At 42.2% G+C, this 25,253-nt stretch overlaps 1 long non-coding RNA gene across 3 annotated transcripts in view; it reads left to right on the top strand.

Annotated features, from left to right (window-relative positions):
* The window catches only part of LOC147573051 (uncharacterized), a 133,815-nt gene that overhangs the window by 45,022 nt on the left and 63,540 nt on the right, over positions 1-25,253 (top strand). The gene's annotated exons all lie outside the window — the stretch shown is intronic.

Here is a 25,253-nt window from a genome sequence, read left to right as displayed (position 1 = left end):
ACATACAAAAAATAGAAATGGTGGTTAAAGGCCCATCTACCAATATGCCCCTCCCTCCCTATCACCCAATACTCAAGCCTTTTGTAGTTGTAAGTCAAGTTCTACCAAATCTCGGAGGGGAGCTCGCTCACATCTTATATTTCAGAGCTTAGAAAAACACAGGGACCCACCAATCTTATTTTGTAAGGCTAGTTTATTTCTGATTTCAAGAAAAGAAACTACAATTACAGGCTAATCTCACTTATGAATGTAGAGGCCAGAAGTCTAAATAATACCAGATAATTGAATCTAGTCGTGTATTAAAAGAATAATAGATCTTGATCAAGTAGGATTTATCTGAGAAATTCAAGTTGGGGAATCAATGGAGATATCAATGTACCTTACTGTATTTAGGGATTAAAGGGGGGAAACCATTCCATGGGTACTGGGGAGATGGTTGCTAAAATGCAACATCCTTTCTAGATAGAAATAGAAATAGTCATAAAGGGTATCTACCATAAATATACAGCAAATATTTTTTTATTGAAGTGTAAGTGACACGCAATGTTACATTAGTACAACATTGTGACTTGACAACTGTATACATTATGCTATGGGGCTACCATCTGTTCCCATGCAATGCTGTTACAATACCATCGACTATATTCCCTGAGCTAATATACAGCAAATGTTACACTTAATGGTGAATCTTTAGAAACATTGGTCATTAAAGTAAGAAGCAACACACGATGCCTGCTTTAACTACCAATGATTACAATGCTACTGAGGGCCTACCCAAGGCAACAGGATGAAATAAATGTGAGGAGATAATTACTGGACAGGAATATAGAATTTACAGAATGGCATTAACTGAAACGTGAGCACAAAGTTCTCTCTGCTCTCTTTGCTGTCAGTGACACTTAAAAAACAAACACACAAACCCAAACCACATAAGGAGCATAATGTATTTCCTCTTCTGTAACTCGATTATATACATGGAATATCTCTGTATGGGCACACATACATTAGGTGAATTAATGCAGTTTGTTTAAGTAGGTCCCTACTGATGAATGTTGATTTCTTCCAATTTGCAAGGTGGGGGGGAGGGGGGTGGAGGAATATTGTAAACACTTCTTTGCCTTTGAGTCATTGTATTTGAGGGTTAGATGTCTAGATCTTGAATTGCTAGATTAAAAACAGCCCAGATGTCTTTCAGCAAGTGAATGGGTAAGCAGATTCTGGTTTGCTTTGCATTCCAAGCCATGGAATACACCCCAGCGGTAAAAAGGAACAGGCTACAGGGGCGCCTGGGTGGCTCAGTTGGTTAAGTGTCCGCCTCGGCTCTGGTCATGATCCTTGCAGTTCATGAGTTTGAGCCCCGCGCTGACAGCGCGGAGCCTGGAGCCTGCTTCAGATTCTGCGTTTCCCTATCTCTCTGCCCCTCCCCTGCTCACACTCCGTCTCTCTCTCTCCCTCAGAATAAATAAACATTAAACAATTTTTTAATTAGAAAAATTTAAAAATTAAAAAAAATGAATAGACTACACAACTGGGAAGAAACTAAGGAATTATGTTGGGTGAAAAAAGCCAATCCCAAAAGGTTACATGCTATGTAATTCCCTTTATATATAACATTTGTAAGTGACACAATTTAGAAATGGAAGACAGCTCAGTGATTGCCAGGGGATGGGGTGGGATAGGATGTGGAGAGTCATGGGGGGAGGTAGGGCGGGTCAAAAAAGGCAACAGAGATGATCCTTGTGGTGATGGAACTGTGCAGTGTATCTTCATTGTCGTGGTGAATCCTAATGGGGATAGGTGAGTCCAAATGTGAAATTGTATAGCACTAAACACACACACACACACACACACACACGTACAAGTAAGAAGGGAAATCTCAACCTCAATGCCGATATCCCGACTGTGATACTGGACTCTAGTTTTGCAAAATATTCTCACTGGGGATACTGGGGTAAAGAGTACACGGGATCTCTTTGTATTCTTTTGTGTGAATCTACAATTACCTTTAAATATATATTAAAAAATTTTAAAAACACCTCGAGTTAAAAAAAGGGTATACATAATGTTCAATTTTTATTTTTGGCAAGTTGCCCTCCTGAAATGTGCTTCGGTGTGTACTCTTAATGCCGATAGGGCATATGGGAGAGTCTATGTTCCTCCAAATTTAAGCAACAAAGAGATACTACTTTTGGCATGTCAAACTGGAAGGAATTAAGAGTGATATGTATCCCGCTGTTGGCCAGAGTGTGGAAATAGTTACTCTTCAATGTCATTAGTGTGTGCTGTATGTTGGGGTCCCCAGGAAGCAGATTCTGAGGCAGAGTCATGGGTAAGGGCTTTTTTAGAGCACGTTAATGGGACCCACCAGAAGGACAGGTGGAAAGCAGAATTGGGCACAGGGAGAAATTGAGCTAAGACGCAGTCTCAGCTGGGGCGCCTGGGTGGCTCAATTGGTTAAGCATCCAACGTCGGCTCAGGTATTGATCTCACGGTCCGTGAGTTCGAGCCCCGCGTCTGGCTCCGTGCTGACAGCTCAGAGCCTGGAGCTTGCTTTGGATTCTGTCTCCCTCTCTCTCTGCCCCTCCTCCACTTTTATTCTTTCTCTCTTTCAAAAAACAAATTAACATTAAAAAAAATTTTTAAAAAGAGACCTCAGCTGACCCTACAGATAGTCTTGATGCATGGATGACCCTTCCGAGTGTGTGGGTCAGTTATTGGATGCACCCATTGTGCCAGGACTAGGGTGGCTTATGACAGATACTGACTGATGTCAAGCGGATGAGCATTTTGTCCCCTAAAGTGTATAATGCTTTGTCCCTGGTGGATGCTCTGTAATGAATAGGAATATACCAGCCTCTGTGTACTTCCAATATGCACCTACCTTTTCTCTGATGTATCAATCACTCTCCATTTAGGCCAGGCCATTCTCTTTGCTCATTGGGTTTACATATATTTACACCTCAGTTCCCTTCTCTTTCCTCCCAAAATAGATGACCAGATGCACCGGTTTGTATTTTTTTGCTGTGCAGACATTGAAATTTTTTTATGAGGTCAATTTATTTATCTGTATTTAATCTTTTCTTTTATGGCCTCTGGATTTTGTGCCACAGTTGGAAAGATTTCCCATTCTGAATTTATTTTAAAATCCATCTTTGTTTCAAGTAATTTTTTTTTTTTACTTAAAATTTTTTTGTCCTTTTGAGATTTGTTATGATATAAAAGATGAACAGAGGATCTAGAAGAAGTATTCACTCAAAAGGCTAGCCAGCGGTCTCGACACCATTTACTTAATAATTTATAACTTAACCACCAAACTGAAATGTTACCTTATCATATACTGAATTCTCTGATGAAGCTGATGAATAATTTCTTAAATCTTCTTAATACTAAGCTGTCTTTGCATTTCTGAAATGAATCCTACTTGCTCCTGATTTATTATTCTTTTATGTTTTGTTGAATCCTATTCACTAATATTTTATCTAGGAATTTTGCATCTATTTTCAACCATGAAAATGGCCACTCCTTTTTATTTGACTGTGCTGTAGTCTGACTGTTTTGTATAGCAAAAAAGGATTTGGAACTCTTGATTCTAGGCTTAGCCCCCAGGATAAGCTGAAAGTATACCTGTTTACAGTGTGTGTGTGTGTGTGTGTGTGTGTGTGTGTGTGTGTGTGTGTGTTTCCTAGAAGGAAACTCTCCAAGTGGTCACTGAGGATTGAGAAGTGGGCTAACACACCCAGTTAACCAATGTCCCCAAGAAGAGAAGGGAGTCCTTACATCGGGAGGGCAAACACTATGTTAGGCATCTACTGCTGCATAACAAACTAGTACAAACTTAGCAGCTTAACACACATACACGTTTCTTACCGGTTCTGTGGGTCAAGAGTCTGGGCATAGCTCAGCTGGTCTTCTGTCTGGGGTCTCACAAGGCTGCGATCAAGTCATCAGCCACGGCTTGCTTCTTATTAGAGGCTGGACTGTGGAAGGTTCTGTTCCCAGGTCCCTGAGGTTGTTGCCAGAATTCATTTCCTTGTGGCGGTGGGATTTATGACAGCTTGTTTCTTCAAACCCAGTAATGGAGAGAGAGAAGAAAGACCCCGAGTCTGCTAGCATGAAAGAGTCTTAACATTATGTGACATCATCAGGGGAGCCATCACCTTGTCATATCCTATTGGGTGGAAGTCAGTCACCACACCCAGTGGGATAGGGTAATGAAAAGACCTGAATGCCAAGAGGCAGGGACCATGGGAACCACCTTGAAGTCTACCATGCCACCACGTGTCACTGCCCTACCTCTAGCCTGCAAAATCACCCGAGGGAGAGCTTTTATGATCAAAACCTGAATTTGCCGCCAGGTAACTAGAGATCTTACCTGAGCTGAAGAAATTTAGTCTACCTGCCAAATATTTTCCTTCAAAACGCTCGCCTGCAAAATACAAGGGGAAAAAAACCCACCAGACACGTGAGAAAAACCAACATCACAAGAGAGGTATGGAACCCACCAAACAGTGAAACTAACTTCTGAGAAAGGATTAAAGAGGGAAGGAAGAAAAGATTGGCCTTAGTATGAGTTCCTCAGAGAGATTCAGGAATCTCTCAGAACCATAGAAAGCCACTAAGAAAAAAATGGGAAATCAGAGGCCCTGAAATTTTAAAGTAGGATTGTAAAACAAAACTCGAGTCAATAAGAGGGCTGAAGACTGAATTAGAAGACCGGAAGTAAGGGACTCTTGCAGAACATGGAATAAAGGATCCAGAAGTGCAAAGCATAAGAGACAGATTAAAAGGGAAGGTGGTCCTTACAGTTACACAGTGTATTGACTAGCTGTTCTAAAAGGGGATAGAGAATGAAAGGGGGAACAGATAACAGAAGTGGTAGAAGAACATCTCCTAGAGCTGAAGACAGATGTACAGAGTGCTGAGCAGGGTCACTAACAACAATAAAAACCCACTAGGATACATTAGGTGAACTTTAGTACCCCAAAGATAAAGAGAACATTCTTGAAACTTCCAGAAGGGAAGAAACGAGATTTCCAATAGAGAAAAGAGAATTAGATTAGCATCAGACTTCTCGGATCCTCAGAGAAAATAGAATTCGAAATTCTGAGAAACTCGTGTTGAACCTGAAATTCTGTATTCGAACTATCAGTCAGGTATGGGGAGAGTAAAGACATTTGTCCTCTCTACAGATATTTAGGAGTTTTATCATTGAGAGTCCTTCTCTGAAAGCATTATTTCAGAATGTACTTCAGCAAAAATGAAAATGGACATTCAAAGAGAAAGGAAGATCTGGGACCTGAAAAAGGCACAGTGATAACACAACAAACATTTAAGGGTACAAATTTTGATGGGTAATGCAAACAGGGCAACAATTTAGAGTAAAAACCCCAGATGCTTTCCACACGGGGAGTGGGATTGGAGAGCTGGGGGGACAAATGAAAGCTAAGGGTGTCATCAAAAGGAGGGTATAAACATTGATTAACTATCCCTGTGGAGAGAAAAATAAAGTTTAAATTTGTATCTAAGTATTCTCTATATATTTGGAGATATATAGATATAGGCACTCTACAAGTAGAAAAGTTGAGCAAAGAAAACTTCATCAATCCCACAAAAGTTAGAGGAGGGAAAGGGGGAAAAATTAAGACAGACAACCGTAGAAAACATGAAATACAGTGGAGACAATAAACTCAAGTATTAGCATTTGGATTCAATGTAAATGAAATGAAGGGGTATGTGTGTGTAGATTGTTCGAGTTATTGTACAACTGCTCTTTTATTTGTGTGATTAAAAAATCTTTTTTTGGTGGGGCGCCTGGGTGGCTCAGTCGGTTGAGCGTCTGACTTTGGCTCAGGTCATGATCTTGCAGTTTGTGGGTTCGAGCCCCGCACTGGGCTCTGTGCTGACAGCTCAGAGCCTGGAGCCTGCTTCGGATTCTGTGTCTCCCTCTCTCTCTGCCCCTCCCCTGCTCATGCTCTGTCTCTCTCTGTCTCAAAAATAAATAAAATAGTTAAAAAAAATTTTTTTTAAATCTTTTTTTGAATATAGGGAATAAGCCCTGTTCCTGATCTTGAAGAATTTATCAGTGTAGCTGGGGAATAGGCAGGTACCCACCTGTAATGCAAACCAAGACAGAAAGTAGGGAGAGAGGCTGTGTACTGTGTTGGATGAACACAAAACTCAGCCTTAAAGGTGATAAAACAGGGGATGCTTTTCAATAGAGATGTCCCCAAGCACCTTCTCTCATCATACTCTGACAGGTCCCCCTCTCTGTCAGGTGGTGGGGAGGGAAGAATCAGGAGGCACTGGGTAAGAATGACAGTGTCAGCCACGTGCCTCCATTTCAAAGCAATGGAATGTTTTCAATCAGAAAGAAAAATGGAAAAAACAAAACATAAACAACTCGACTTTTCTTATTTCATCCCAACTGGGTTGTCTGTCCCTTTGCAGTTGCTATGACAACAGCAGCTCTCCTTTCTCTTCATTTAGATCTCTTTCCAAATTGAGAACAATGAATGTAAGAGATCAGAAAGTGGGAAAAGCAAGTAGGCATTCAAGGCATTAGTATTATTTACCCTGGAGAAGAGAATGCTAAGAAGTAGCAATTATATTGTTCTGGGCTATTAAAGGTTACTACTACATAGGTAGTTCTCTGCTTGGGCTCAAGATAAAATCAGATTTATATGCATTGGAGGGAAATAGCTTTCGGGAGAAAAAGTCCCTGATAGAAAGTTCCGCGGGACTGCTTTTCCTCTCCCAGGGTAGATGGTTGAGGAGGCAGTGGGATTTCACATCTTGCAGTGAGGTCACCTTCCCCAGGAAAGTTCTTACTCAGTGAAACAATGTATCATAACAACGACAAACAACAAACACACAGAACTGACTCTAAGTGTTTTTATGTTTAAATATAGAATACCACTCTAAGTGTTTTGTGCTTATTATCTCACTTAATCTTTGCACCAATCCTAGGAGAAAGAGACCTTTATTTTCCCATTTTATAGACAAGGAAACAGAGGGTTAGAAAGTGTAGCGTCCTGCCCAAGGTCACACAGCTGATGAATGGCAAAGCTGGGATTTGAACTCAGGAAGGCTGTATTCTTTTTTTTTTTTTTTTTAATAAATGTTTATTTATTTTGAGAGAGAGACAGAGAGAGAATGAGAGAGAGTGCACAAGCAGGGGAGGGGCAGAGGGAGGGGTGGGGGAGACAGAGAATCCCAAGCAGGCTCCATCCATGCTGCCAGCACAGAGGCCGATGCGGGACTCGAACCCATGAACCATGAGATCATGACCTGAGCTGAAACCAAGAGTTGGATGCTTAACCCACCGAGCCACCCACACGCCCCAAGAAGCCTGTATTCTTTTTTTTTTTTTTTTTTAATTTTTTTTTCAACGTTTATTTATTTTTGGGACAGAGAGAGAGACAGAGCATGAACGGGGGAGGGGCAGAGAGAGAGGGAGACACAGAATCTGAAACAGGCTCCAGGCTCTGAGCCATCAGCCCAGAGCCCGACGCGGGGCTCGAACTCACGGACCGCGAGATCATGACCTGGCTGAAGTCGGACGCTTAACCGACTGCGCCACCCAGGCGCCCCAAGAAGCCTGTATTCTTAACCAGAGATAGATAATCTGTCTTGTGACAGATTGCCATTCTCTTGAAACAGATCCAGTTGCCCTGGGGCCTGGGAAAGAATCCGTGTCCAGCCCTAGCAGACGTGAGTTAGCTCTAGTCTTACGGGTCCACTCATTGGGTCCTATAATAACCACTTATTGACTGCCTACTATATGCAGTACTTAGGTAGTCACTGGGGAAAGAGTGGAGAGCAAGATGGATGAAGTCTTATAGGGCTTACAGTCCAGGAAAAGACCACAACATAGAACCAAACAAATGAAGGAGATAATTTCAGGTACTAATGCATGCTATGAAGGAAATAAAACTGGGCAGTGAGACAGAGGTTAAAGGATGGGTGGGCTGCTTGGGCAGGATGGTTGGGAAGTTCTTTCTGAGGAGGTGACGGCTTGAATTGAGACCCGGTTGATGGGAAGGAGCCGGCCATGTGGAGATCTGGGAGGAGGACCCTCCAGGCAAAGGAGCGGCAAATGTAAATTTGGGAACAAGCAGGACCGTGGGGTCAGATCGTGGTGAACGAGGGTAGGGCAAGTGTTGGAGGTTGGGGGGTGGCCTCAGATGGGTTGGATTGACGGGCAAGGTCACCATTCGGGGTGCGGGTATACTACCGGCATTTAAGCATCCTACGGTGCACAGGACAGCCCCCCGCTGAGAGAATTCTCCAGCCCCAAATGTCCGTGGTTGCGAAACCCTGATCTCTGTGTACGGGACTATAGCCTTAGAGGCCAAGGAAAGGAGACTGAATTTTATTCTAAGTGAAAGAGAATCCATCAGATGACTTGAAGCAGTGGAATGTCTTGACGGGATTTGCATTTCAGAAGATTAACTGTGACTGCTGAATGGAAAATGCATTGTAGGGAGATCAAGAGTAAAAGCTGAGATTTTTGGATTAGCAGCCGTAAGTAATGGAGGTGGTGGCTTGGTTTAGGGGAGTAGCAGAGGGTAAGAGAGGCAGAGGTGACCAGGCTCACTGATGGGCTGGAAGTGGAGCTTGGATGAGAGAGAGGAATCAGGCATCATCCTCAGGTTGTGCACAACCTGAACAACTGGGCAGTGGATGCTGGCGCTGCATAATTATATGGAGAGGAAGGAGGTTGGTGATAAACGGGAGACACTAGACAGGCTAGGTGTGACAAACCTATTGGCTATACGGGGGGAGATGTCACATAGGCTGTTGGAAATATAGTTACATAAGCGACTTAGGTCACTAAAGTTTCCTCCTTTAGAAAATGAGCAGTGGTCCTAAACTCCTATGATCCTGGAGCGATACAGCCTGGACAGGGGGGATTGGATTTGATGGACTTTGGCAGCACCATCCAAGTCTACATCTCCCTGAATTTCCTCCTCGGGATACTGCTATGCAAATAGACAACACATGGGAAATTAGTCCTATTTTGCAGAAACTAAATTATCGGCCTAACAACTAATCCTCCTAAGGAGCCAGAGTAAGTTGGTAGTTGAATCATCACCTGGGAGCATCCCAAAAACCAGGGGTGGGATCTCCCCGGCAGCCAAGGGAGGTTAATAGAAATAAAATCGCACCATGCCACAAAAGTGGCTGTTTTCATCGGCTGAACCTCCAAGGAGGGGACAGGACCTCGGACGATTGTAACCTGTGATTCTCACCAATGTCTTTCCCAGCAGCCCAGAGGCTCTGTATCTCCTCCCAGATTCACTGTGATCTTTCCAACAAGGTTTGGAAAGACCGGAAGCAGGTACAATGCCGTGTTTTAAATTTGTAGCTGTTCCTTTGGTGTCTATATCCACGGGCTGAAAAGGGGCTCATTCTTTTGAGGTAACCCGGAGCCAAATGAGCTGAAACATTTTCTGGTTTGTTTTTGTGGAGAAAATGAAATGACATGAGCGGAAAAGAAGAAGGCTGGGCGTTAAGTTCCCTTTATTTGTATTGTTACTGGGGGTGGGTGGGGGCAGCAGGGTCCCAAGGAACCCACCCCGCCCTCTGCTCGCGTTGAGTGGCTTTCCCGGGCTGTGATGAGGTAACGCCCAGGGGAAATAATCTGACTGTGTTACTGGTAATTAAATGGAGAATGTCGAGTCTCCCAGAGGACCACTGCTTATTGGAGAAGCAGAGAGCAATCTCTGCTTGCAGCCCCTCACTGGTGGAAAAGTAAAATTAGCCTTGTTTTGATGAAGTGTCCTAGAGCTAGGGGAACCTCCTGCGAAGGGCACGGTCTCCAAGACGTGCAGAATGTGTTGTATGGAACCATAAGGTAAGGCAAAAAAGAAAAAAAGAATCTTGGCAGTTAGTTTTGGGAGGGGGGGCTGGATATTAACGTGGATAAGTAATTTCTCAAAGGCTTGACACATGCCAAGTTCAGGAATATGGATGTGATGTTGAAATAAGAGTCTTCGGAAACTATTTTGGGCTTCTGGGCCATACAGTTTCTGTACAAGTATCCAACTCTGCCTTTGAAGCGTGGAAGCAGCCACAGACCTATGTGACCGAGTGAGTGTGGCTGTGTCTTGATAGATCTTTCTCTACAAAAACAAATGGAGGATAGGGATTTGGCCTGTGAGCCATAGCTTGCCAACCTCTGGTTTAGAGAATGGTTCTTATACCTTACTGTATACTGTGTAGGGGCTTTACGATAATACTGATGCCTGACCGCCCCTCCAGACGTTCTGAGGGTGGTCTGGAGTGGGCCTGGACATCAGTACTTAAAAAAAAAAAACTCATCAGATAATTTATTGTGCAGCTAGGGATTAGAATCAATGGTTTTAGAGTTGTGGCTTGCACTTGGTCACACAATGGAGTTGTGTGTGTGTGTGTGTGTGTGTGTGTGTGTGTGAAGAATACATCTTTATAGATACTGACTTAATCGGTCTGGATATGGTTTAGGGATCAGATTTTTAAAAAAAGCTTCCCAGGTGATGCACTTGTGAAACCAGAGTTGAGAACTACTAGTCTAGAAGGCGAGACAAACGGGCAGTTTCCATACAGCGTGATAATTGTCCAACAGGAATAATTTTAGCAAGTGAATTGTTTATTTACTCATTGAATAAGCACTTACACAGTTTTGCTCTGTGCTAACCAAGGGTCTGAGGCATTTATAGATATTAACCCATTTAATTTTTACAACATTCTCTAGGGTAAGTACTATTTATATCCCATTCTATAGTTGAGGGGACTGAGGCACAGAGAGTTTAATTGGGAACAGAAGGCATGAAGGTATTTTAGGAATGGCTCCCAGGAAAAGGTGATGTCTGAGTGGAGACCTGAAGGGCATGTTCAAGAGGGCCCGGTAAGTGTGGGGTGAGACGGGGCATAGAATGAGCAGTGAGTGCTTCCCGGGGCGGGGTCTGTGCCGAGGTCTGGGGGCGAGTGACGGCACGCAGCTTGGCGTCTTCTGTAAATAGCAAGTAAATTGTGTGGATGGGGGGTGTCGAGTGTGTTCTTTTCTTGGAGACTTCAAGAGTTTTCTTTTTTTTAAATTTAATCTTTTTTTTTTTTTTTTTTTTGAGAGAGAGAGAGCACTAGTAGAAGAGGGGCAGAGGGAGAGGGAGAGAGAGCATCCATGCTGGGCACGGAGCCTGACATGGGGTTTGATCCCACAACTGTGAGATCATCACCTGAGCCAAGATCAAAAGTCGGATGCTTAACCGACTGAGCCCCTCAAGAGTTTTCTTTAAATGCAAGATGAATGCCTAGACTCAGCAATCCGGTATGGTGCTCTTAAAAATTTGCTGAGAGTGTTGCTCTCCTGCGCAGTGTTTTTAACACACATACACACACGCGCGCGCACACACACACACATACACGCACACGCGCACACACACACACACACACACACACACACTAAGAACAAAAGACCAAAACAAAGGGACATAAGGAAACTCTTGAGAGTGACAAGTATGTCTATTGCCTTGATTGCAGTGATGGCTTCGTGGGTGTATACATATGTCCAAAACCATCACACTGTATTCGTTAAATATGTGCAGTGTTTTGTACATCAATTATACTTCAAGAAAGCTGTTTTCAGAAAAGAGTTTTCAGTGAAGTGGGGGGGGGGGGGAATGAAGTTGTTTTTAAGGAGTGAATGAAAGGGAATGACATGGGAGGTGAGACTGAAGATAATCCCCGCTAGAACCTTGAAGAAGACAAGAAAGTTAGGGAGGGAGCAAGGAGGAGAGAGAGTTGGGATTGAGGGCACCAAGATTTATTTTATCTTATTTTATTATTTATTTAATTTAATTTAATTTAATTTTAATATACGTATGGACGTATTTTTAAATTTAAATTCAAGTTAGTTAACATATAGTGTAATGATGATTGGAGGAATAGAATTTAGTGATTTTTCAGTTATATGTAACACCCAGTGCTCATCCCAACAAGTGCCCTCCTTAATGCCCATCATCCATCTAGCCCATCCCCCCACCCAACACCCCGCCAGCACCCCTCAGTTTGTTCTCTGTACTTAAGAGTCCTTTATGGTTTGTCTCCCTCTCTGTTTCTATATTATTTTTGCTTCCCTTCCCTTACGTTCATCTGTTTTGTTTCTAAAGTTCCACATATGAGTGAAATAATATATTTATCTTTCTCTGACTGACTTATTTTGCTTAGCGTAATACACACTAGTTCCATTCATGTTGTTGCAAATGGCAAGATTTCATTCTTTTTGATCACTGAGTAATATTCCATTGTGTGTGCATGTATGTATACACACATATATGTGTATATATGTATATACTCGCACATATATACCACTTCTTTATCCATTCAACAGTCAATGGACATTTGGGCTCTTTCCATACTTTGGCTATTGTTGATATGCTGCTATAAACATGGGTTAGGGTTAGGGATGCATGTGCCCCTTCGAATCAGCACTCCCGTATCATTTGTATAAATACCTAGTAGTGCAATTGCTGGGTCGTAGGGTAGTTCTGTTTTTAATTTTTTGAGGAACCTCCATACTGTTTTCCAGAGTGGCTGCACCAGCTTACATTCCCCCCAACAATGCAAAAGAGATCCTCTTTCTCCGCATCCTCGCCAACATCTGTTGTTGCCTGAGTTGCTAATGTTAGCCATCTGACAGGTGTAAGGTGGTATCTCATTGTGGTTTTGATTTGTAATTTCCCTGATGATGAGCGATGTTGAGCATTTTCTCATGTGTCTGTTAGCCATATGGATGTCTTCTTTGGAGAAGTGTCTATTCATGTCTTTTGTCCATTTCCTCACTGGATTATTTGTTTTTTGGGGGACATGGAGTATGATAAGTTGTTTGTAGATTTTGGATACTAACCCTTTATCTGATATGTCATTTGCAAATGTCTTCTCCCATTCTGTCGGTTGCCTTTTGGTTGTGCTGAATGTTTCCCTTGCCGTGCAGAAGCTTTTTATCTTGATGAGGTCCCAATAGTTCATTTCTGCTTTTGTTTCCCTTGCCTCTGGAGACATGTTGAGTAAGAAGTTGCTGTGGCCAAGATCAGAGAAGTTTTTGCCTGCTTTCTCCTCGAGGATTTTGATGGCTTCCTGTCTTATGTTGAGGTCTTTCATCCATGTTGAGTTTATTTTTGTGTCTGGTGTAAGAAAGTGGTCCAGGTTCATTCTTCTGCGTGTCGCTGTCCAGTTTCCCCAGCCCCACTTGCTGAAGAGACTGTCTTTATTCCATTGGATATTCTTTTCTGCTTTGTCAAAGATTAGTTGGCCATATGCTTGTGGGTCCATTTCTGGGTTCTCTATTCTGTTCCGTGGATCTGTGTGTCTGTTTTTGTGCCAGTACCACACTGTGTTGATGATTATAGCTTTGTAATACAGCTTGAAGTCAGAATTGTGATACCTGCAGCTTTGGTTTTCTTTTTCAGGATAACTTTGGCTATTTGGGGTCTTCTCTGGTTCCATACAAATTTTAGGATTGTTTGTTCTAGCTCTGTGAAGAATGCTGGTGTTATTTCAACAGGGATGGCACCAGGATTTATTTTAAATGAGAGAGAGTTGAGTAGGCTTAATACTGATAGGCAGGGGCCAGAGCAAAGAAGGGAAAGAGAGCAGATTACAGAGCAGGGTTCTTGAGAAGACACAGGGTCTAGAACGTGTGAGGACCTGTTAGCAGCCAGGGCCTCCTTCTCTGGCAAGAAAAGGATGATGTGGATGCGTGGACTTTGTAGGTGAATTGGCAGGTAGGAGGAGAAAGTTCTATCTGATGTTTTATTTTTCAGTTGTGGCTACTTTGGACACAAGAGACAGAGATATTATCAAAATCCAAGTATAGGTGTTTAGTCTAACAAGGGTTCTCAAATATTGAGAATCTAGAGATGGGCAGTTCAGGGGTGATACAGCTACTTCAGAAAATGATGAAGAATTTAGGCCCTTTCTAGCTGCCTGATTCACCACACTCAGCGTGTAGCTTTTGCTTTCTTGGCCACATGATGTTTTACTGTTCCTCAAGCATCATGCCTTATCTCCAGGCAGGAAGGAAGAGTAAAAGTACATGTCAGTTGAGGCTTTTTTTTTTTTTTAATAAAAAAATTTTTTCCCCTAGAGGCACCAACAATAGACTACAGTTTCTCTCACTGGTCAGCCCAAGTCACATGGCCATCCATCTGCAAGAGGTTTGGAGAGGCAAGCATATTTAATTGGGCATGCTGTCCTCCAAACAAAGCCAGAGTTGTGTTATTCAGGGGGTAGGGGGGAAAGGAGAAGGAAGAGTGGGTAGGGACAAAGCAAGGTCTACCACAGACTACACGAAGACTCTTAAGGGCCCAGGCAACCAAAGGAGAGCCAGCCTTACAGAATTTGGCACTGAGAACTAAGATTCTCCCATTCTAATGGATGGTAGAGAATTGCCGTCTTCTCCCCGTACCTGTGCTCCATTTTCCTTTCTCTGCTGACCAGCTTCTTCTTTTCCGTTTTGTTTCTACTTGATACTAACTTCTGTGTACCCACAGATCATACTTGCTACACAACTGACCTTCATTCAGCAGCTTCAGTTTCTCAGTTTCACGTTCAGGAGACTGGATACTCTTCTGAGCCAGGCTTACAAATGATTGGCTATTGGCCGGTCAATGGATGATCTGAGTTTGGCTGGACAGTGGATGGACTCGTGTGAGGTGAGTCTTGGCCATACCCTCACTGCAGGAACTGTGAGGAGTAATTTCCCTTTGAAGGAGCTCTATGAAGGGAAGGTCATATAGCATTTCTGCTTTCATGGGAAGTAGAAGGTGAGGTCTTAACCCAAGGGTATAGAGAAAAGAGGTGGATGAGAAAGTTCAGGAGACTAAGCATCTGAAGCCTAGAAGATATTCAGAGCAGCTGGAGGGGTCCTGTTGAGTTTTCCGGCCAACATTTTGCAAAGATTTCATTCTTTGTGATTGTGTGTTGTCTCTCAGCAGAGCTCACAGCCTAGTGTAGATACATGGGATGCAAATGTGGGATTGACCCAGGGTTGGAATTTTCCTAGGTAGGTGAAAAATTCAGACATTAGTAAAGAGGATTAAAAGATTAAAAAAAAAAAATCCAAAGCTGATATGATTATCAGCCTGTTGCCAAAGAAAACTTTTAGGATTTGAGACTTCAGAGTCGTAGCGTTTCTTGTTGGATGACTATACAGTCTAAGGTGTAGTCGTGGAGACTCATGGAACAAAGGGAAGCAGGGGAGAGGGCCATGGAGTTGGGAAGGCACAAGATTCGAAAGGCACGGGTAGTGGATGGGTTGTTCACATAGATACTGAAGTTGCTTGGGATGGTGACAGCATTTGGAATGGAGAGGGAAATGGTTTAGTAGGGTATGGATTATTTACTGATGGAAGAAGGTGTCTAGGAATGCATGGGTAGCTATGATGTGAAGGTATGAGAGTCAAATCTTAGCCTCATTCGTTAGTTCCCTCTCTCCCTCACTATCCATATGCAACAAATCATCAAGTCTTGTAGATTTCCTCTCATAAGAATGTTCTCTAACTCACCTACTTATGTCTATTTCCGCTGCCATCACCCTAGTCTAAGTCATCATTTTTCTCCCACCTTTACCACCAGCCTAACCAACCAACATCCACTTTGGGCTGTCTCCGAGCCTTCTCCACACTGTAGCCAGAGTGATCTTTTTAAAAAATGTGTCTTATTACTGCTAAGGACACTTCAATGGCTTTCCATTGCTCTGAGGATAAAATCTATGTAGGAAATTATATTTTTGTGCAAAATACTTGATGTCCCTCCCTAGCAAAGGGTTCTAATTCCCTGCCTCCCTGATATTAGGCTCGGTCATGTGCCTTGCAGGGGGATTATGTAGTCCTACCCCATGGAAGTCGAAAGTAGCCACGTGACTTGCTTGGGCTAATGAAATGTGGGCCAAGGTGATATATGTTACTTCTAAGCAGAAGCTTAAGAGCCATATATATGGCTCCTCCTTTCCCTCTTTTCTCTCTCTTGTAAGAGTGTCATTGGCCCCAATAAGGGCTGATCCATCAGGCTTGAAGACAATGCAGAGACAAGACCCACAATGGGCATATCACACGAGTTAGAAACAGATGGCTATTGTAAGCTACTGGTATTACTACAGCAAAGCTTAATATGGTCTGTAAGGCCTTGAATGATTTAATGATTTGGTCCAAGTTCTCCAGCCTTATCTCTCAAACATTTCCTCACAGCTTAAATGTCATTTCCCCAGAAAAGTCTTTTATAACTCCCTTCCTCCCCGGCAACACGGGGCTAATTTAGATCGACTATTATTCTACCTCATAACATCTTTTTCATTTCCTTCATATCACTCAAATACAGTCTGTAATATTTTTCTTTTGAGCATGATTATCTGCCTACTGCAGGAGAATGTAAGTTCAGAGAGGGCAGAAATTATGTATGTGTAGTTCTTCCTCACGTCCCGGCGTCTGGTACACAATAAGCACTCAATGAACATTTTTTGATCAAATGAACATATCTGAGCGCAGATCACAGGTGAGCCCAGAAGAGATGGGTAGAAAGCAAGAAGACAGAAACAGGTTGTAGGCAGGGGCTTGTGGTGCATGGAGAAATGACTGCAGACAAAAGTTCACAGGGGAGGGGGGGGGCTCTTATAAGACGCCAGTCGCCATTTCTACAGGTAGAAGGGTAGCCGTTCAGGGCAAAGAGTGGGCTTGTACATGAGGCTACCACCGTGCCTCTCCCCTCTCCATTCCTTGTTTTGGGATTTCTCACTCCATCTACTTGTTGAACACCTTCTGGATGTCAGGTGTTATCGGGGATGCAGTTAGTAGATAAACCAATGCTTAGTTTCACGAGGGGAAGACAGACATGAACCACATAATTACAAGAGTGCCAGATGAATCCTTCAAAAGAGAAATTCAGCGGCCACAGGGAATCCCACAGAGAAGCAAACCCATGTTTACGTTTCTGTTCTCTGCTTCTTTGACTCTTTCTGTGTGTGACGTCCTTCCCCTTGATCTTCGCTTGCCCAAATTTTATCCATCGTTCAAGGCCTCCACTCAGGAGGTATTTTATTTAAAAAGACCATAATCCCATGGTCAGGGGATTTCTGTTAACTTGCCAGTGGTCATGAGATGCTGTGGTCCAGGGTCACTTTATGTATTTTTTTAATTTTTTAATTTTTTTTTTAAATTTTGAATATTTTTTAACGTTTATTCATCTTTGAGAGACAGAGAGAGACAGAGCACGAGCGGGGAAGGGGCAGAGAGAGGGAGACCCAGAATCGGAAGCAGGCTCCAGGCTCCGAGCTGTCAGCACGGAGCCCGACGCGGGGCTCGAACTCATGAACTGCGAGATCATGACCTGCGCTGAAGTCGGATGCTCAACCGACTGAGCCACCCAGGCGCCCCAGGGTCACTTTAAATAATGGTATTTCTGTTCAGGTCCTTCACCTTTATGTGAAGAGTTACAGGTGTTCTCAGTGGGATGCTGTCAGCATTTACTGGGGTGGAGAGAACGAAGGGGGTCTGGGTGTCACTGGCAGCGTGAGCGATATTTCCTCATTGCTTTATATTAAATCCTGTAGCCGGACCTTCCTCCCAGGCCCCACTGTGTTCTGATGGAACTCTATGCCTTTAGTCCGTTCTACCTTACCTTGTGTGTTCGTGTTTTCCTCTTACTTTTCTGTAAGCTCCTGGAGGCAGGAGCCATGTCTGATTCATCTTTTTATCCTCCCTATGGCTTAGTAGAGGTCCTGTCACAGAGAATCTATTTACTCAGTAAATGTTTGCAGAATTGAATTGTGGGGGATACCATTGCTCCCCAGGGCGCTATTAAATCAGATCCATTCTTTTTTAACACCGTCAAAAGATATTGTCATAGCATTGTCATTGATTCAGAGAACCCATTTCCAGAATTTTACCTATTAAAATTCAAAAAAAATTTTTTTTTATCATGGGGATAGATCCACATGGTAAGAAGTCATATAATCCAGAAGCACTTATTGGCAAAAAGCAATAATAGCCTTTCACCCACCTGTAGTCTTCTCTCTGGAGAAACTCTTTTTAACTATTTCTGTTTGTTTCCACCAGACTCTAAACAATATACGGTTGCCTTGGACAATGTGGGGAGGTTCGGGGCACGGAACCCCTGTGCAGTTGAAAATCTGCATATAACTTTTCTGTTGGTGGGAATGCAAACTGGTGCAGCCACTCTGGAAAACAGTGTGGAGGTTCCTCAGAAAATTAAAAATAGACCTACCCTATGACCCAGCAATAGCACTGCTAGGAATTTACCCAAGGGATACAGGAATACTGATGCATAGGGGCACTTGTACCCCAATGTTTATAGCAGCACTCTCAACAATAGCCAAATTATGGAAAGAGCCTAAATGTCCATCAACTGATGAATGGATAAAGAAATTGTGGTTTATATACACAATGGAGTACTACGTGGCAATGAGAAAGAACGAAATATGGCCCTTTGTAGCAACGTGGATGGAACTGGAGAGTGCGATGCTAAGTGAAATAAGCCATACAGAGAAAGACAGATACCATATGTTTTCACTCTTATGTGGATCCTGAGAAACTGAACAGAAGACCATGGGGGAGGGGAAGGAAAAAAAAAAAAAAGAGGTTAGAGTGGAAGAGAGCCAAAGCATAAGAGACTGTTAAAAACTGAGAACAAACTGAGGGTTGATGGGGGGTGGGAGGGAGGGGAGGGTGGGTGATGGGTATTGAGGAGGGCACCTTTTGGGATGAGCACTGGGTGTTGTATGGAAACCAATTTGACAATAAATTTCATATATTGAAAAAAAAAAAAAAGAAAATCTGCATGTAACTTTTGACTTCCCCAAATACTTAACTACCACTAGCCTACGGTTGACTAGAAGACTTACCTATAACTTAAACAGTCGATTAACATGTATTTTGTATGTTATATGTATCCTACACTGTACTTTTACAATAAAGGAAGCTAGAGAGAAGAAAATGTTATTAAGAAAATCATAAGGAAGAGAAAAATACAGTACCATTCTGTATTTGTCGAAACACATCCACATCTCTTGTTTACTGCAAGCAATTTTTATTTCCTTTTTTTTTTTCTATAAAAAATGAAGATTTAGTTTGGGTACATGAACACTTTTCCTTCTGTCTTCTTTTCCCAATAGTTGGTATATTTGTTTTTAATTCTTTAAATTTTTTTAAAAAGACTTATTTTTGAGACCGAGAGAAACAGAGCACAAGCAGGAGAAGGGCAGAGAGAGAGAGGGAGACACAGAATCCGAAGCAGGCTCCAGGCTCTGAGCTGTCAGTGCAGAGCCCTACTCAGGCTTGAACTCATGAACCGTAAGATCATGTCCTGAGCTGAAGTCGGATACTTAAGCAACAGAGCCACCCAGGCGCCCCTGTTTTTAGTTCTTTAAAAATTGCATGTAGGGGCACCTGGGTGGCGCAGTCGGTTAAGCGTCCGACTTCAGCCGGGTCACGATCTCGCGGTCTGTGAGTTTGAGCCCCGCGTCAGGCTCTGGGCTGATGGCTCAGAGCCTGGAGCCTGTTTCCGATTCTGTGTCTCCCTCTCTCTCTGCCCCTCCCCCGTTCATGCTCTGTCTCTCTCTGTCCCAAAAATAAATAAAAACGTTGAAAAAAATATTGCATGTATACCTTTGTATAATATAGTTTACATGCTATTCCTCTCTTCCCATTTCTTGTTTTATCAATGTTATTTTTCTACATTCTCTGTAAGATGAGGACCTTAGTGCTTCCTTTTTCCTTTTATCTCAGCTTACCCTCCTACCTCCCCTTTTCTGAGGACTACCTTTTTTTTTTTTTTTTTTTTTTTTTTAATTTTTTTTTTCAACCTTTATTTATTTTTGGGACAGAGGGAGACAGAGCATGAACGGGGGAGGGTCAGAGAGAGAGGGAGACACAGAATCGGAAACAGGCTCCAGGCTCCGAGCCATCAGCCCAGAGCCTGACGCGGGGCTCGAACTCACGGACCGCGAGATCGTGACCTGGCTGAAGTCGGACGCTTAACCGACTGCGCCACCCAGGCGCCCCAAGGACTACCTTTTTATTTTAGTTGCCAAGACAGTTAACAGCTACATTCTTTCTTCAAACACAGTCAAGTTGTTCTTTGCCATTAGGTTGACAACAAAGTTGAATACAAACCAATGTCCTCATTATCACAATGATGTAATAATCCTTTACGCCTGGACCAAGGATTGAGCCAGGATTACATTTTCTTTTCTATGGGTATAAAGTCACAACCCTTGGGTCATTCAAATAAGAATGTCAAAGCATCAAGGTTAAAAGATTTTTATATTCTTACGTCAGTTGTTTAAAATCATGACCCATTTATTTACTTTCATGTTTAGACCATGGCTTCCTTATAATTTTTTTTTAAGCCTGGAGTTTCTGATTGTCTCCTTGTTGCCAAAAAAATAATGTTTCTGTATTGTATTTTCAACCTTCCTACCCTCTCAATTAAATCATTACTGAGACCTCTTGGAAGGAATGGGATGGGGGAGGGTTGGGGAGCCTAAATATATATATATATATATTATAAATATAAATATATATATAATTATATATATATATTTATAATATATAAATATATATAATTATATATATATAAATATATATATTTATAATATATAAATATATATATATAATATATATAATCACACTTAAAAGAATTATATATATATTTATATATATTTTTATATAATATATATTTATATATATTATATATATATTTATACATTATAAATATATATATATATAATTCTTTTAAGTGTGATTATGACCAGGAATAATTATACCAGGTTCTGAACAATTTTCATTTTCATGCTGGGCCAGATAACTTCTCTGTCTCATGTTGGACTTACTCATAGTTTCAGTTTTGTTATTCTTGGTCCCTTCAATTTCTTATCATCAAAATGGGGATAAGAAATTCAAACTATGTCCCAGGAAAAATGACGAGGAAGTATAATTCTTGGCCATTCAATTCTTGGGGGAAAAAAATCTATATACAACAGCTATATATATGCAAATTAAATACATGAGCTATATATAAGGTTATTAGGTTTGTAAGAGAATATAGATCGTGTAGGAAAGCTCTCTGTCTGAAAAGTACAGGGATATTGTAAAGTACATGTCATTTTTATTTCTGTGGTAGGAGCTATTAATTCATGATCCTCTGTCCTTGGCCTGGAGCACAGGATATCAGCTTTAGGATCAAGCCTTCTCAGTTCCTGAGGGTGGAGGCTGGAGCCTCAGTAGGCTTAGATGTCATGTGAAACCATACACCTGACCTTTGGAAGGTGCAAATTCTCTCTCCTACTTCTTAGTATGGTGAAAAGACCTCATTGGGGTTTTCCAAGTGGAGAAGAGAAACTTCCTGACTGTCCCAGGAAAAGGAGCAAAAAAAAATCTCATTAAATCATACTCTGAAGCTGACCAGGCAGTTTTGGGTTACTCAGAAATTAAAGTCTTGGAGGTTACTGCCCCCTAGCCCTACCCCTTCCAGTCTCAGTGTAAAGGGTCACTTTCTTAGGGTGCTCCCTCCTCGTCCAGAGATGAGGTCAAATCCTCTTGCTACACACTCTCTGAACTGGTCGGGACCCTTTCTCCTGCAAAGAAGGGGCAGATATTCAAGTCAAGCTTGTTGAAGCAGAAACGCAATCCCCCGAATCACGTAGCTGAGGAGACCCTGTAGCACAGCTAAAAACTCTTCTACAGAAGAGTCTTCCAAATCTTTTATTTTTTTTTATTTTATTTTAGCATTTGTGGATAGAACTACGGTGGAGCTAGAAGCTGAGTTTATGTCATGAAGTTTGTCTGCCTGTCATCTCGTCTTACCTTTCCTTCTCTGCTGCCTCTCCTCCTCCCCCGCTTCTCCTCTCTCTTCTTCTTCCTCCTCTTTTGTGTCTTTTTCTTCCTTCTTTCCTTCCTTTCTCCCTCTTCCCTCCTTTCCTTTCTTTCTTAAAAAAAAAGGTTGTTTTTTGTTTGTTTGTTTTTTGTTTTGTTTTAGCATTGTATACCATTGAAGTTCTAGTTCTCGTTCACATTAACCTTGTAACCCACAACCATAGAGGCAGCAAGTACGTCATTCTCCAGGATTCATGTGTCAAACTGCAGGGAAGACGCTCATTGGCCTTTTCATATTAAGTGACCACCCCTGAACCACAAGGGGATGGAGTATACTAGAACTGACCATGTCTACTACACATGTTCACTCCAGATCACAGGGAAGAATATTTTGTTGTCTGGCAAGAGGGGTTCTGTTGTGCAAAGAAGGGGGGAAAGATGCTGGACATCCAAAATAGCAGTATCCATTTCCATCAGACCGTGAGATTACTATTTTATTTCCATACCATGAAGCTTAAAGCTTTAAGGTCCTGTCCTTGCATGCACCCCCTCCCCCATAAAATTTATAAGTAAAATATTCTAAGTGCAATCCATTAAGACTGATGTCTACTCACTCCGACTTTCCCTCCCCCTCCCCACACTGCATTTCCTTTATGTTGAGTAGTTTTGGACGGATTGCAGGCAATTTTCTATAACTAAGATGGGGATGCATTTTAGTTTGAGGTTAATGAAGTAAATTTATGTAGTTTGCAGTCACCTACACATATGGCTACATTATTGCTTGCAATCCCGTGATAGAAATGGCTTTTAGGTATACCTCTGCCGTCTACTGTGAAAGCTGATGGGGTGATAGGATATGGCAGTGGAGGGCCAGGACTGAATCAATATTTGGAATGGGCCATTCAGCACCCAGCACCAGAATTACATGGGCAGGGATTGAGAAGGAAAGTTTACAATGTGCACAGCTAAAAACTCTTCTACAGAAGAGTCTTCCAAATCTTTTATTTTTTTTTTCTTAAGATTTATTTATTTTTGAGAGACAGAGTGTAAGCAGGGAAGGGGCAGAGAGAAGGGGGGGAGCAGAAGATCCAAAGCGGGCTCTGCACTGACAGCATCGAGCCCAACTTGGGGCTGAAACTCACAAGCCATGAGATCATGACCTGAGTCGAAATTGGACGCTTAACCGACTGAGTCACCCAGGCGCCCCTGGGACAAAAAATTTAAACAATTTTCTCAACATACCAAGAATAAATTATGAAGCTTAAAGGAACAATTAAACATTTTTAATTAACCATATGAGGAAAACGGAATTATCTTTCTAATTCTTTCCATAGGAAACCATGTTATAAAAGTTTCATCATATTGAAGAAGAAATCAGAGTATACACCAAAATACATGGGGAAAGAAATAGAAATATTATAACATTTTTTTTTCTGGATTAAAAAAACTTATAATTTATTGTGATTTTTTTTTTTTTTACTCATTCTTTTTTTTTTTTTTTAATATATATTGAGACAGAGACAGAGCAGGGGAGCAGCTGAGAGAGAGGGAGAGAGAGAGAATCCCAAGTGAGCTCCACACTCAGCACGAAGCCTGACGAGGTGCTTGATCCCACAAACCATGAGATCATAACCTGAGCAGAAATCAAGAGTCAGACGTTCAACCAACTGACCCTCCCAGGTGCCGCTTTTTTACTCATTCTTAATACATATTTATTTTTCGCTTTGGAGGAAGTAAGGCAATATCACATTTAATGAGTACTTACTCCTGTGCCAGGCGCTTATTTTTGCTTTCTTTTAGAATTTATTTTATAATTTATCTATTTTGGGGTGTACTATTCTGTGGGTCTGGCAAGTGCTTTTGTATCTAATTTTGTATTTACTTTTGTTTTTTTTATGAAAAAAAGTTTTTTAACGTTTATTCATTTTTGAGAGACAGAGCGAGAGAGAGTGCAAGTGGAGGGGCAGAGTGAGAGGGAGACAGAGAATCCAAAGCAGGCTCCAGACTCTGAGCTGTCAGCACAGAGCCACAATTGTGGCTCAAACCCACAAATTGTGAGATCACGACCTGAGCCGAAGTTGGATGTTTAACAGACTGAGCCACCCAGGCGCCCCTGTATTTACTTCAGTATCTAATTTTATCCACTTTTGTATCTAATTTTATATTTATAATTTTGTATTTTTAATTTTTATTTTATTTTATTTTTATTTTTTTAATTTTGCATTTTTTAAAAAGAGGGATCCAGGCATCAGTGTGCAGCCAGTGTTGAGAATCACTGCTTTGGGAGGTGGTCCCAGAAGCCCAGGCAAGAGATGACAACCATCTAAATGAGGAGTGTTGGCAATGGAGAGGAATTTGAGATCTGTTTTTGAGTTAAAATAGACAGGTGTGGCTGAACGTGGGGAGGGAATGAATGGGAAGAATCAAGGATCACTCCCAGGTTTCTGGCTTGGACAACTATTAGCGATGGTTCTAAAACTCCATCACACTCCAGAATCACCTGGAAGGCTTATTAGAACACAGATTTCCAGGGGCGCCTGGGTGGCTCAGTTGGTTAAGTGTCCAGCTCAGTCAGGTCATGATCTCACGTGATGTGGGTCCAAGCCCCGCATCAGGCTGTGCTCTGATGGCGCAGAGCCCGCTTAGGATTCTCTCTCTCTCTCTGCCCCTCCGCTCTGCTGGTTTCTCTGTCTCTCCCTCTCTCAAAATAAATAAACTTAAAACACACACACACACACACACACACACACACACACACACACAAACAGATCGCCAGACCCCATCGCCAGAGTTTCTGATTCAGTATGTTTGCATGTGGGGCTTGATAATTTGCATTTTCAATAGGTTCCCAGGGGATACTGTTGGTCCAGGGACCACATTCCAGTCTAACAGGAGAGCTTTTAAAACTCCTCATCAGGCCGAAAGCCAGTGAATTAAATGAGAATCCCTGGGAGCAGAGTCCCCAGCTGTCAGTCTTTGGAATCACTTGGAATTCCTATTCTGGGGTAGGGCTTGAACACTGATATATTTTCAGAGCTTCCCAGGGGATTCTTCTGATCACTGGTCACCACCCTTGAGTGTCACAGAGCTAGGTGGATGGTGGTGTCATGTGCTGAGATCTGTACAGGTGTTCTCTCTAACTCTCTGGCATGGTTTCAGAGGTCACCCCACCTCAGAGGTCTTTGCTGTCATTGCCCTGGGCACGTGAGGCTCTTAAACCATCAGGTCTAACAGGAAGCTCTCTCCTTTTCCTTTCTTGCAATAAAGTCATAATAATGTACGGTTTCCAGAAAACTAGCTGTCAGTTCAGTCCCCAAAAGGATGCAATAGAAAGTGTCATTATTTAGGAATATCTATGCCCTGTTGTATCCTCAGTGCCTAGCACAG

Source organism: Puma concolor, chromosome E3 (genome assembly GCF_028749965.1).
Source record: "Puma concolor isolate L17-30 chromosome E3, mPumCon1.1.hap2, whole genome shotgun sequence".
In the NCBI taxonomy this organism is placed as follows: Eukaryota; Metazoa; Chordata; class Mammalia; order Carnivora; family Felidae; genus Puma; species Puma concolor.
The sequence above is the reverse complement of the archived record's forward strand: the minus strand, read 5'-3'. Positions and strand labels throughout refer to the sequence as shown.